Source organism: Cetorhinus maximus, chromosome 4 (genome assembly GCF_964194155.1).
Source record: "Cetorhinus maximus chromosome 4, sCetMax3.hap1.1, whole genome shotgun sequence".
In the NCBI taxonomy this organism is placed as follows: Eukaryota; Metazoa; Chordata; class Chondrichthyes; order Lamniformes; family Cetorhinidae; genus Cetorhinus; species Cetorhinus maximus.
This window is the reverse complement of record NC_135882.1, coordinates 52,078,439-52,093,591: the sequence shown is the minus strand read 5'-3', so window position 1 is coordinate 52,093,591 and position 15,153 is coordinate 52,078,439. Positions and strand designations below refer to the sequence as shown.

The 15,153-nt window shown below is 41.1% G+C and overlaps 1 long non-coding RNA gene across 1 annotated transcript; it reads left to right on the top strand.

The window, feature by feature from the left end:
- The first annotated feature begins 1,764 nt into the window (after positions 1-1,764).
- On the top strand, positions 1,765-4,940 carry LOC144679619 (uncharacterized). The gene is made up of 2 exons (XR_013576376.1): positions 1,765-3,264; positions 3,320-4,940. It is a non-coding gene; the product is annotated as an uncharacterized LOC144679619 (long non-coding RNA).
- Positions 4,941-15,153: the final 10,213 nt, after the last annotated feature.

Genomic DNA, 15,153 nt, shown 5'->3' with positions numbered 1-15,153 from the left:
AGCTGTTTTTTATTTGGCTCAATTCAAGTTTGTTTACTTGGAAGTTGCTGATTTCAATTTGATGACTGTGCATTAATAGGAACCTATGTACCCTAGCATTCACCAATCAGTAATTTCACAATGTACATGTTTGGAGCAGAAGTTTAATGTAAAGGCCTTGATTAGTTTCATCAAGTGTGGTGTAAACCAAATTTGGATCAGAAATGGGAGGCAGAAATTTGCAACTGAGCTACTTTATAGTGAATTTTGCCCTTAGGCCACTTTTTATAGCAGCAATTGGGATGATAAGGACAAAGATTGAAGAATTTTGTATAGTTGTTTTTCTGTCATTTTAATATTAGGCACCATGCTTTTACTTGTTTTTGATCCACATCTTACTGTACCACTGCCTTACTGCGAGTGTTGAATAACTTTGGAATGATATCTGTTATGCCTTAGTTTAGATCTGGCATTGGGATTTGAAATAGCTTTTATTTTCACTACCTTATTTAACTTCAGGTTAAAGTTGTTGCATATGCATAAACAAAACACAACTTGAAATACAGTGCAAAGTTGATTCTCCTTTTATGGATAATTCCCTAATCTCCACTTCAACTAGTGAATCAATTTTTTTGATTCATTCTTATTGTGCCTTCATCATAGAACATAAGATATAGAAGGAGGATTAGGCCATAAGGCCCCTCAAGCCTGATGCACCATTTAATAAAATCATGGCTGATCCACACCTCTCCATTTTCCCACCCAATCCCAATATCTCCTGATTCCCTTCAAGTCCAAAAATCTTATCGATCTCAGTCTTGAACATTCCAAAGATTAATAACCATCTCATCCCAGTCCAAAATAGCTGTCCCCTTATCCTAGACCATGCCCCTAGTTCTAGTTCTAGACTCTCTGTATCTACCCTGTCAAGCCCTTTCAGAATCTTATGTTTCTATAATTTACCTGTCATTCTTCTAAATTCCAGAATTGGTCCATTCTACTTGATCTCTGCTCATAGGACAATCCTCTCATCATCCCTGAAATCAATCTAGTGAACCTTTGTTGCACAGCTTTTTTTAAATTTATTTGTTATGGGGATACGGGTGTCACTGGCTAAGCCAGCATTTATTACCCATCCCTAATTGCCCAAGAGAAGGTGCCTTCTTGAACTGCTGCAGTCCATCTGGTGTACGTACACCCACAGTGCTGTTAGGGAGGGTGTCTGATACTTGTAAGGCAGATATATCTTTCCTTAGGTATGGAGACCAAAAGTGTACTGTGTACTCCAAAAACCCTAAAACATTTGGAACAAGACTTGTTTTTGTCAAATATGATTTCCCTTTGGTAAAACTATATTAACTCGATCTGATCATATTATGATTTTCTAAGTGTCCTATAACCACCACCTTAATAGAGGGGGAGGAGTTCCTGGATTGTTATTTATCAATGGGATTAGGCATCACTGTTGAGGCCAGCATTTATTGCCCTGAGAAGGTGGTAGTGAGTCACAGCCTTGAACCGCTGTGGTCTGTATAGTGAAGGCACTCTCAGTGTTCTTAGAGAATTCCAGGTTTTTGACTATGAAGGAACAATAATATATTTCCAAGTCAGGATGGTGTGTGACTTTGAAGGGAACGTGGAAGTGACATGCACCTATTTCCCTTGTCCTTCTAGATGTCAATGGTAACTCCCAGGATATTGATGGTGAGGAATTAGGTGATGGTACTCCTACTAAATGTTATACAGAGATAGTTAGACTCTCTTTTTGGAGATGGACTTGGAATTCCTTCAGGGATGTCCTAGGGCGGGATGATTGGCCTCCAACAACTAGAACCATGTTCCTCTGTCTGGATATGACTACAATCAATGGAGAGCTTCCCACTAACTTCAGTTTTACTAGGATTCCATGATGGCACACTGGGTCAAATACCACCTTGATGCCAAGGGCAGCCACACTCATACTCACCTAACCTCTGGAATCCCGTTGTTAATGTTTGGACCAAAGTTGTAATGAGATCTGGAGGTGAGTGGTCCTGAAGGAGCCCAAACTTAGAATTGATGGGCATTTGTTGGTGAGTAAGTGCTGCTCAATAGCACTGTCAACAACATCTTTCATACTTTGCTCTGGTTGCAAGTAGACTGATGGGGTGGCGATTGGTCATATTGGATTTGTCCTGCTTTTTATGGACATGACATACCTGGGCAATGTCAGGCCATCTGGGCAATTTTTCTCTTTGTCAATGTTTTGGCAGCAATGGAGCAGCTTAACTAAAGGGGCTGGCTAGTTCTGGAGCACAAGTCTTAAGTACTATAGCCAGGATATTGTCAGAACCCATAGTCTTGGTTGTATCCAGTGCGCTCAGCCATCTCAGGATAAAATGTGGCATGAATTGAATTGGCTGCTATGATGGTGAGGGCGTCTGAAGGAAGTCAAGATAGATCATCCACGCAGCACTTCTGGCTATGGATGGTTGCAAACACGTCAGCTTGTCTTTTGCACTCTCAAGTTGGGCTCTGCCATCATTGAGGACTGGGCTGTCTATGGAGTTTCCTCCTCCCTATAGTTGTTTAAAGTCCCACCATCATTCACTGTTGGATGTGGCAACACTGCAGACCTTTGATTTAATCCATTGGCTATAGGATTGCTTAACTCTGTCCAAAGCATGCTACTCCTGCTGTGTGGTACACATGTAGCTCTCGTTTGTACCTTTGGCAGCATGGCACCTGGCGCTGTCCTGTAATGCTTTTCTACACTTCTCATTGGACCAGGGTTGGTCTCCTGGCTTAATGATAATGGTGGACTGAGAGAAATGCCAGGCCATGTGGTTACATGTTATGGTGGAGTTCAATTCTGCTGCTTAGGACCCACAGCACCACCTGAATGCCCAGTTAGAGCTGTTAGATCTATTCTGAATCATATCACATTTAGCACTGTGGTAGTGTGACAACTAAGGTAGAGGGTCTCCTCTATGTGAAGAGAGGACTTTGTTTCCACAAAGACTGCATGTCACTCCTACCAGACGGATGCATCTGCGATAGATAGATCAGTGAAGACGAGGTTAAGTGAATTTTCCCTACGTGTTGACTCATCACCTGCCACGATCCCGGTGTGGCAGCCATGTCCTGCAGAACTCAACCAGCTCAGTCAGTAGTGATGCTGCTGAGCCATTTCCAGTGATGGATATTGAAGTCCTCCAGAGTATATTCTGTGTCTTTGCTACTCTTAGTTCTTTTTCTAAGCAGTGTTTAACATGGGAGTACTGATTCATCAGCTGAGGGAGAGCAGTAGGTGGTAATCAGCAGGAGGTTTCCTTGGCCATGTTTGAGCTGATGCCATGAGACTTCATTGGGTTTAGATCAATGTTCACTTGACCACTCCATTCTGACTGTTTACACTGTGCCGGTGGGACAGGGTCTGTTTACAGTGTGTCAGTAGGACAGGACATATCCAGGGAAGGTGATGGAGAAATCTGGGACTTTTACCGAAAGGTATGTTTCTGACAGTATGACTATTTCAGGCTTTTGCTTGACTAGTCTGTGGGACAGCTCTCCCACTTTTGTCACAGGATCCTCAATATTAGTATTAGTTAGCTGAGCCGAACAGAGCAGGAGAATCCCTGGTTCAATTGATGGTTTGTGCTGAAGTGGGTAAACTCAGCCAGAGCAGTGTCAAGTTCTGCCTTATTACCCACTTGGTTAAGGTAAATCTGGCCAGGACCCATAGCTGATTGTTATCCAGTGGCCCCTGCTCTTGTGTGCATGCATCTGCTAATAATGTATGTTTCAGTGATGCTCCTTTTCTTTGATTCCCCCTTACCATCACCATCTCAGAGGATTTCACCTGCCCAACTTATTGAAGTTTACGTTTGGAGAAGATTAATTGTGGGGAGTAGAAGCCTGTGGCAACATTTTATTGAAGAAAACAAATTACCTGAAACATCAATAATGTAAAATCCAGCCACTTAAGTTCATCATACAGCTTCATCAAAACAACTGCTGTTTGTAATTTTCATACTCATTCACCTTTTTCGAGGGGAGGCATTGCACAAAAACATTTCCGGCTGAAATTTTATAATATTACAGCAAATTTCAAGAGAATTTCAAACCCTTGCGTTGATGAGCATGAATTGTCCTGATAAAATGAGTGTGTGCCCTACGTTTAACACTTTGCTTAACCTACATGGGTTGAAAGATCAAAGCAGGACATTGCAAAAAATAATGAACAGTTCAAAGAAAGTGTTGACTTCATTGATGATCTTCAATTTCTTTTAAGAATACTTGATCATTTTTTGAAAAATTGGTTATCATATAGGTTTGGATTTGAGATTTCAGGGGTGAAAGAACAATGTGATAATCCACCTTGTCACATAAAGTATGGTTTGAAGTACCTTTACATAATATACATTGCATTAGTCAACTTATAATTGGGTTGACAAAAATAACATTGCTTTAAGCTCCTTGTAAAGTTCTCATAAGATCAGTAATATATTTTGTCAATCAGCATTAAAGGACATTGGTAACCTAACATTAAGTTTTTTTTGTGTGTTTTCATTGCTTTAAAAACACAACTGTGGAGTTGAGTATAGTGTCACACTGCAATGTCCTTTTGTAAGCATACATGTGAATGTGTAAAGTCTGCTATTTAATCCAGCTTTTTTGTATTTTCTTGTCAAACTTCACTTCAAAATATGTTCATTGAGCCTCTTGTGTAACTACTGGATAATACTGTATATGCTGAAAGTGTATTTGTTTGATTTTCTAATTTCAGTTGGAGATGAGTATTAAAATCTGGAGAACAAAGTTTATCTTGGATGCATAAACATCTAAATTTATATATGTAGCCAAAATATTCTAAAGATGGGAAATTTCTCATGGCTTTTTTATTCTGAGAAGGATTTGGGATGTCAACTGATCAAAACTTTAAAAACAGTAAATGAAGTATCAATGTTTCTTTAACTTTATTGCAGGCTTTGTTTTAAGCAAACTGCACAAAAATGTTTTATTGCTTAAAATATACTTCTGGGTGAAATCTTTTTTTAACATCCAAATAAAAGAAAATGAAATAAATAGCCTTGTATTTATTGTGAATGAATTTTATCAAGAAAAGGTGACAAGGTTGGATTGGCCTCGGGTATGAGAATTTGCTGAAGGAGGTAATTGAAGGAAAATTACAGGAATGTAGACCAAGAACAAGAAATAAAATGATGTTGAGCAACTTGAATTGTAAGTGGAAGCAATTGAAGAGGAAAGCATGAGACAGCATTGTGTGGAGAACTGAGTTAGGGACCTACCATTAGGCTGATCACTACTATTACTATGCTGTATTTAATGTTACTGCAGGATTTGGCGCATGACTGTGTTTGTATGAGTTTGTTGCCCAGTACAATTGGAGCTTCAACATACTTTGCATTAAAGTCTGAAAGAAAGGATTTTGAGTGGTTGGGATGTATGAAGTGTCATGGTGGGGAGGAGAGGACGACGACATAATCTGGGCATGACACAAAGAAGTCTAGGCACTGGTGATTTTTGTTTGGCTCATATGCAATTGATTTTGTAACATAAGAGATTTTCTTTATGAAAGTGATGGTTTAAATATGAGTATAATTCTAGATATTTTAATACCAATCCTAGATACACCAGTCTGCAGGTGTGAGCTTGCTTACACACTAATATACTATCTTATGCTAATTATTGAATGATTAATGTGACTAATCACAGGTACAATAATGACATATTACAGAGAGCCACCAATTGGATTTTTTAAATCTAAAAGCTACAAAGGAAACACTTAATTGATATTTTAACATTAAAAAATTAATGGAGCATGCTCCAGATATGGATTTAATTTAATGTTGCATGACCTCATCTTAATTGGAGGAAGATGCAGTTTATTTCACTGTTGTCATAATTCCAATGATGTACAACAGCCCTACTAAACTAATCTTGATCTTGGTAACAATGTTCATCTCAATCATTGTTACTACATTATTACATCTTATGATGTTCTTTGCAGTGCCAGAAGCATGATTTGTCTCAATGTCCATGATTTGTCACATTAATAACAAAAATGCTGTATTAAGTTTTCACCATAATGGAAATTAGACAAACCATGAATACAAAGTTCAGAATACTGAGTGGCAGAGTAACATAATTGGTGTACGTTGGTGATATTAATAAAATTGTGTCATTGGCCTAGATTTTATGGCCAGCGGAGAATGGTGCTTGCTGTTCATTGCACTTACACTTGCCCATAGACACTTGGCACTGGAGCTTGTGATTAGAAATTCAGAACAGCACAGTGCTCCCTACAGTGGATTGGTGATCTCTGTATCAGGGCAAACAACTATCTCCCTTAACCAATCGGATTGCAGACTTCTTACTGAGCCATGCAAGGCTAACAATTTGATATTCAGAATATGAGGATCGTGATGCATGATTGCCCTGCACCCGATTAAGGTGATGAAGGCAGCATGCAAACTTTGTGCAGCCTGCTCATCTCAGTGATAGCAGTTATGGGGCCCAGTGCTAAACATGCTGCTGACTGGCTGCATGTTCAGGGGGCCCAGTTGTATGCAAGGCTAGCATGAGTTAAAGCTAACCTTCACCCCTTAAAGTGGAGTTGTATTCTGACAGCAGCAGGTGTTGGAACTATTTGAGAAAGTGATTCTCTTAGGAATAACGAGTATCAATGGAGCAGCAGAGAAAGAGGGCTCCCAGCTCTCCAATGCAGCACTGGAGGTTTTAGTCCAGGCAATGGAAAGGAGAAGAGATGTCATGTGTCCACAGGAGGGTCTCCAGTCATAGAATGCAAAAGGATGGGAGTAGGTAGGCACAGAGGGAAGAGTTTTACCCAAGGACCTGGCTGCAAATTCAAAGACCTCACACGTGGTCAAGGTCTGAATGCATCTGCAAATCCCATCTCCTACCCGTTGCATCACCAAGTCACACACTGCTTAAAGCACTACACCTCCATTGCATCAGGAGACGTGTCTAATGTTCATATGCTCTACCTGAGCCTCACATCTCGAAGCTTCCACATACTTCTAGCTATTCAACTATGATGGGCACACCAACCTAACCCATTGTGACACACTTTCCTTTCTCTTGCATGACTAAGTGGCATATGACAGGAGGTGGCAGCAGAGAATTGATACTCTTTCGAGTTATCAACAGTCACAGATTGCAACTCTTTCGAGTACAATCACAGTTCTTGGTTTCCGGGAGTGGGGCATGAACCCACAACCCTCTGATTCAAAGGCGAGGGTGCTATGAACTGAGCCACAGCTGACACCTCCGCAGAGAATTGATGGGGGACAGGTATGGTTGCATCATTTGAGCCTCTTTAAGTAGATGATGTTCCAATCAAGGCCATTAAAACCAGTGTCACTGAAACCACCCAGATTGATGGTTTGTTCCTGCCTTATGCACCTCCTTCCCCTTGCCCCCACATCTAGCAGTCAACAAACTACAGAGTCTGTAACCATACACCTCTTGCTTTCCACCCATACTCCCATCCCTCACTCCAACTCTCCCATTCTACATTTTTGCCTCACAATAAAGAGCATATCTGTTGAAGAAGCACCATTGCAAGATCTAACACCTGCAGCCACCAGGTCAGATACTGACACCACACCAGTAGAAGGTTGTATAGGCTTGGGATCAGGATGTGGTGAGTCATTGGCACAAGTGGCCTACAGCAAGGCCAGGGGAAAAGATAGCATATGACTCTTCACGGTTCACTAGAGGCAAGGTTGTAGACGAGTTCTGTTCCAGAGACTCAGATGAATATATTGATGGGAATGGTGTACAGGAAAAGTCTGATGGGTATGCACCCAGAAATGCTTAATGCAGTGATGACAGGCTCTGGCGAGCCTGTCATCACTGTCAAGGAGCATGGAGAAATCCAACTCCAACTCGGCACAGGGCTTTGTGCAGAGCTTGGAGCTCATCCTTTCCAGTGTGGGAGTGGGGGCCAACTCCAAGGGAATATTTGCAGCATCTGATGGCTGATGTCTCAGATTCCATTGCAGAAGCCTCCCAATGTCTGAGTGCTATAGTGGCTGAGGATATAAGATCTTTATTTTTTGCCAAGCAAGCCCAGCTTGGTGTCAAATGGGCTTAAACTGCTGATATAATAGCTGCGGATAATAATGCTCAAAGGACCTCGCTGCAGTCCAGCAGATTACTAGAATTGCTGTGGTTTTTGTCCTGGGACAGAGGCTCCATGATGCAGGAAGCTGCTGTCCTCTCAAGGTGACAGCATTCATGCCCCCACAACTGTCACTGCCTCAGTGCCTATGCTTTTGCGTGTCAGCCAGACTGCTGCCACCCATGTGAGGTGGAGCAGTCCAAAGCCAGGCCTTCGATCCAGAATTACACAAGGGCATCCTACAAGGCTATCTGCAGTCTACCCCACTTAAAGTCAGCAGCCTTCCACCAGTCATGCTGCAGCCGCAGGGGTAGTACTATGTGGGAGCATGAGACCAAGCAATGGTATCTGCAAGGCAGGCACAATGGAAATGCACAAGGTTGAATGGTTGAGTATTATTGGTAGCGTTGTTGGATAAATTTGTTATGGAAGGGATTTTTTGTGGTGTCTTTTATTTCAGGAGTTTGGCCAAGAGGATGCTGTGATTGTTCGTTGACAGAGGGATGGAAAGGTGGCGAATTGTGAAGCAGCGGTGATAAGGGTAATGTTTTCAAAGGAGCTGGAGTCTGATGAGATGCTCACAGACAGCCTGTCCAGAGAGCTAATGTCCTGGATGTGGTTCACCATCTCCATCACTGTCGCCACCACCACCATCTTAGAATGCGATGGCTTGATCTACAATACTCCTGGTGGCAGCATAACTCTCATTGTATGAGCATTGTCCATGTGGTTGGGTGGTGGAGGGGAGTCATGAACCATGGGTGGAGCAGCTAGCGCTTGTCATCAAGCAGCTACGCTCTGGTTCTTTGTGGTGACTTGATGATGGTGGAAATGGCTGATTGCTCAGAATGAAAGTACTGTGACTACTGCAAGGATAGCATACATTTACCAACTTGATGCTCTACGCATGGCAGCACACCAACTGCGCCTTAAGGAAATGGTAAACCTTGCAGTATGGCCCCCACAGAACCACCTACATGCAGCTGATGGCTCACTGCACAACTGGGAATCCCGCTTTCCTGTCAAAGCCGTCTACCATCTCCTCCTGCTTTTCACAGCTTAGGAATGACAATGGGTTCCCCTCTCCTTGCATAGGGGGCTTCAGTGACCCTATTGCAGTGATGCATGGTGAACAGAGAAATGTTGATGATGTTGCCAGCTCAAAGCTGGAAGGATCCTGATGTGCAGAAAGTGAGAACAATGGTAACCTTGACGGCCACTGCAGTTCCATCCTCGCTTTGTTCTATAGAGGAGGTCCTACAGTGACCTTCAAACTCCACTCAAATCCTTGGAAAAGCCCAGCACCCTTCTCTTCTGAGTCCAGCAACTTGTGCAAGCTCCTCCAACAACATGGAATTCAGTGCTTCCACTAAATCAGCAGCAGCAAAAGATAGTCAAAAGCACCTCACCTGAAAGTCTTGTGCTGATGCTTTTAAATAGCACGAGTGGCAGGGACAGGGTGGGGTAGCATCCCTTATGCAGTTAAATGCATGTTCAACTGCACATATTTAAGAAAAGGCATCAATAGGACTTGCATGGTCAAAAGTGGAAGATTAGGCATCCAATCAGAATTTGATGCTGATAAACTGCACACCCTGAATGTTTCTGGTGCATGACCCTGCTCTTGCCCTTCCAAATATGGCTTTCCTTGCAAGTCACACCAGATATGAAAGTGAAAACACCTTCATTTTTAGATACTGAAACTAATGGTGCTGCAAGACCCTTTTTTGCAGAGTCCAAACCAGGAATTGCCAGTTAGGATATTTAATTAAATGTAAAAGCATGTGCAGAAAGAAATAAAGTGAGGGGAAACAATTGGATTAAGAGAGAGATAAAAGAGAAAAAAAAGAAAAAGTTTAGAAGAAGTCATTTAATTGTTTTAATTTTTTTAAACACTCCAACGATAATTAAAATTTAAAGGAATGAAACTCCATAAATGCAACTGTTAATTTTCAGTGGCAGAAATGTTGTTTAGCAGTAATTAAGGATCATCGTACTGCTAAAAATGTACTTACACTGAAATGGACAAGCCCTAACTTTTCATGACATGTTTTCTTGGGATCTTTTACAAAAGTACCACAATTTCAATGCAGAATCTCTCAGTGAGATACCGTTATAGTGCAGTTTCTGGAGAGTGGGGCAACTTGGACAGAAGCTTACAGATTTTCACATTTTACTGCACATGTACAGGCTCCAGAAGTCGCTGTACAATTTACTCTTTAATAATGGTATATGGTAACTATAATAGTTGCACCATTATTTTTGCTGCAATATCTGGCCAAGTTTCATTTGCAGCATTACAACCGTGATTATCCTTCAAAAAGTACTTTATGGGCTGTAAAACCCATGCCATAGTCATGATAGATGCTTCATAAATGCAGGTTTGTTTTTCTTTGCTTTTTAACAAAATGTAATCTTAATCCTATCTATCTGTAAAGCAGCATGTTGAACCTAGTTGCATTATCACAGTATTCCTGTTTTTAATGTCGCAATTGTCCATGTCTTTCTTCACTGCCTTCAACTGTCTCCTGTTGTTCCCTTTTTTCTTTTCTTTCCCTGAAGTCTAGTGATTTGTGCTGAGATTTATTTTAATATGTAACAGTGACCTCTGATTCTTCATCAAAGAGTCCAATCTCTGTGTGCACACCTAGACATGAATGTGTCAATAAACTATTCAATTTGAGGGACAGCACAGCCCTTTCATCCCCTTACATGTGTTCTTTCTGCCAGGCATTACTAGATCTCAGACAGTCACATGAACCTCAGGTGATTTACCCCTCAGTCCAGCCCTATATGACTGAGAAAATTAACTCAGTGTCATACATACAGGAGATTGAACCTTGATTGCATCAGTTGTGGGGAAGTTACTGCAATCTATTGTTCAGAGACAGTGTGAGTGAGCATTCGAAAAAGTAAGAGTTGATCATTGAGAGACAGCATGGATGTGTGAAGTGTAGGTCTCACAACTATTCTGGTAGAATGTTGTTTGAGGAATTTACTGGCATGGTGAATAAGGGGGTGCCTATGGATGCTGTTTATATGGACTTCCAGAAGGCATTTGATAAAGGTTTACTGCCAGTGATTATTAGCAAAAAATAAATTGGAGATAACCTTGTGACATGGATCAGCAATTGGTTGGGAGACAGGAGACACAGGAAGTAGGGACAAAGGGAAGGTTCTCTGATTGGTGGGGAGTTACAATGTTGTTCCTCAGGGATTAGAACTGGGCCCTTGGCTTTTCACAATATATATTATTGACTTGGATGAAGGAATAGAGAGTTGAATATTCAAGGTTGCAGGTGACAGGTTAGAAGGCACAGTAAGTTGTGTAGATGGGAGCAGAAAGTTACAAAGGGACATAGACTAAGTTAATGGGCAACCCTATGGCAGATGGAGTTCAATTCGGGAAGGTCTGAGTTATTCACTTTGGATATGAGAAAGGTAAATCAGAGTATATCATATATAAAGTATTAAATTGTGAAGACACGTTGTGTAAATGTTGTTTGTATTTTGTTGAGTTTAAGAGCTTGATGAATGATTCAAAGGTGTTTAAAATGACAAAGGGATTCAGTGAAACTATTTTCTTTGGCGAATGAATTCAGAACACGGGGCCATAATCTTAAAAGTAAAGCTTAGCACTTTAGGGTAACACCAGGAAAGACTTTTTCACGTGAAGGATATTGGAAATCTGGAACTCTCTCCTGCAAAAGGCAGTGGATGCAGGTCCGTTGAGATTTTCAAGACTGGGATTGATAGGTCCCTATTAGGTAAGAATACCAAGGGATATGGAGAAAATGCAAACAAATGAAGATGAAGTACAGGTAAGTCATGACCTAATTAAACAGTGGCTTAACCCTGTTCCTATCTATGAGCCAAGGGCCAGATTTTCATGTCTCCATCTGGTTCAGAATGAAGGTGGGTGGGATTTAAAGATGGTGGTGGGACCCAATTCTGAGACCATTCCCATCATGTGGGTTATTTAAGGATGCAGGAACCCCATGTGCAGCAATCCTACCTTTGCCTAATTGATTGTGGGGCTTGGGCATTTTAACCCCCTTGTTATTTCCATGGGGTTGTGCCCATTTTGGTAGGTGCCTCAGAGGAGTTGTGAACCATGGTGCAAGCCTAGTATGGAGTTGACAATCTTTTAACAGATGAGTTCAAAGGTGTTGACAGCTTCACATGTCATAAGTAATGGTATATGGTAAGTTAAATGTATTTTAATACAGTAATTAATGATAGGGCTTTGTTTAAAAAAGGTAAGTGACCATTAACTTGACCAGAATTGTTAAAATGCATTGGTGTACTTTATCCAGTGGATAAAGTGCCCTCCTACATTCAACAGTATTGAAATTCACCTTTTAACATGTTAGTTGGACCCTGTGATCTAATCCTCTATTTGATCAACAGCTTAGCCATCTTTTGAGCCTTTGAAGATGTGGAACAGACTGCACCACTACTTCAAAGGTTTTAATGTATTCAGCTCTGGAGACTTTGTTGACAGAGTTGTGCAATGGAATCCCATTCTGAATGATTGATTGAGCTCCAAACTCCAATAATGGATTCAGCTCAGTAGGATTTTTTTGATATAATGTTCAAGGGGACCGTGAGCTTTGTTTTGATTAAAAGTTTTATGAGCAGTTTGAGTTTTTTCCAAAGTTTTTTGAATGGCTGTTTGTTTATTTTGACATTTTTATGAGTATTTAAAAGGATTAAATTTTCTTTCTAAGTGGCATTTGAATAGCTGCATGTTTCATTGACTTTTTTACCAGCATTTAATAGGAATAGGGTTTTTTGAAGAGGATTTTGAATGGCTGTTTGTTTGTTTTGTCAGTTTCATGAGCATCTCAAAGTCTTCCCAATATTATTATAGGGCTCGTGAGTTCTATCTATAGTGGATACTTAGTGAGTGGGTATACAGGGTTTGGAGGCAGCATGATGGGTATGGAGGGGGCATGGGAGTGTGAGAGGGTGAGATCTAGGGTACCTAACACTCATGTATGTAACTGGGCTGATGTCCTAGTGAACAGAAGCGGGCTTTCTAACCTGCTTGCCTTGGCATCTGTCCCCTTCATTCCCAGCTTGGGCCTGTGTCCAGAGGAGGCAGCCTCGGCTTCAGCCCGTCCCTGCCACCCCACTGTGAAAATAGCATGGACAGGCACTGCTGGGCAGGAGGGGGGAACCATGTGATTCCTGGGCAGGAGGTGGGATCGTGACATAGGGAAGTGGCCCAGCTCACAATTCCCACATCAAAGATGAAAACCTGGGCCTGAGCGTCAGATCAAATGTTCTGCTCAACGATTTTTGATAGGATGATGCAATAAAAGTATTTACTATAACTGAATATATTATTAATTTTCTCCTATCTGCTCACAGGTATGTTCCACATGTACTAGCTCATGTATGAGGTGGGTCAGTAAAAGTCCTGCTGGGTATTCAGTACAAGGTATCATGGCCAAATATCCACCTCTTGTCAAATACCCACCTATGACTACAACCATCAGGTATGACTTGTTAATGACCAGGAGTCACATTTCCACCCCTCCCCACTCAACCAACTCTCTGGCCTAGACACCAGGGCGATAACTGTTGCTGTAGCTGTCGCCACCCCAGCTGAGATCAGCTAATTCAGCATAGACTTGACATTGACCTGAAACCTTCTGATCTCAGTACCCCACTGGGCAGTGTATGTACCCAAGGAACTGTCTGGCCACTTTACTGAAAAAAAAAACATTTTTATTACAAACTTGTGGTTTTTCCTGGGAACTAATCCATCATTTTAAAATTACAATACATGAAAACTTATATTTGTCATAGTTCCATGAAAATAGGGTCAAATTGCAAAATAAAGGAATCCAATAGAAGGTAGTAAATGTTTTCATGTAATATCGCTGTAATCACTGGAAGCACTGAGTCAATGTCTTTGTATTTGAAATGAATATTTAACCTGATTTTAATGGCATTAAATTAATGTGAGGTAAACTGAATGAAGGTTAGCTGTGGGATACAATGCATAATTCAAATCAGAACTTACTTGCAGCTTTCTGCCCTGTGAGTTATCAGGTTTTGTTTTTTCTATTCACCCAGAAGCGGTTTCCTGAGCATTGCTAAATTTTTTTTTGGCTTCACTGGTATGGTAGTGGTAATTAATATTTCAGAAGCAGAATTCAAAATTCTGGGTCAAAAGTTCCTGTTTTTGTTCTTTTTAATCCTAAATGTGTTTTATTTCCTGTTTACCCACTTGAGGCAGTAATACAATACAAACATACATAAAAGGTCATGAAAAGACCAGCTGGTCCATTAAACTTGTACCATTTTGACATGGTGTACCTTCTGCACACCATCAGATCTACACCATCACAGAATCCCTAGGGAAAGTCAAGAAAAGAGAAACATTTTTTTACACCTTTCACCAGATGCTGGCCTACGGGGGCAATAATTCATATTTAAACAATATTCTGCAATTGATTGTTTTTATTTAATGGACAGTTAATTTTTACATTTTTTCAAAACTAAAAAGGGCAAAGTTTCTTCTTTTCTGCACCCCAGTAATCCCAGAATTTCTGAGGTTTCCCCAAAGTAAGTGGGCCCAGGCTTGGTATTATAATAATCCAAGAGTTTGGCCCTCAACCCCCACAGACTGACAGGTCTGGAGGTGCACTGGAGTCAAGCTGAGTAGAATGTCTACTAGTTACTAAAAATAAGTTACATATGAATCAGGGGCAGGAGTAGGCCACTCAAGTCTGCTCTGCCATTCAATAAGATCATTGCTGATCTGAGTGTAACCTCAACCCCACATTCCCACAATAACTTTTCACCCCATTGCTTATCAAGAATTAAATTTAAGTTCCACCAGCTATAGTGGGATTTGAACCCATGTCCCCAGAGCATCAGCCTGAACTACCAGGCCAGTGACATTATCACTATGCTACCACCTCCCTCCTTGGTTTGAAAAAACTCAGGGCTTTCTAGCTGCTGATCTCCAACAGCAGCCAGAAGGCCCTAATCTCGATCATCAAAAAGAC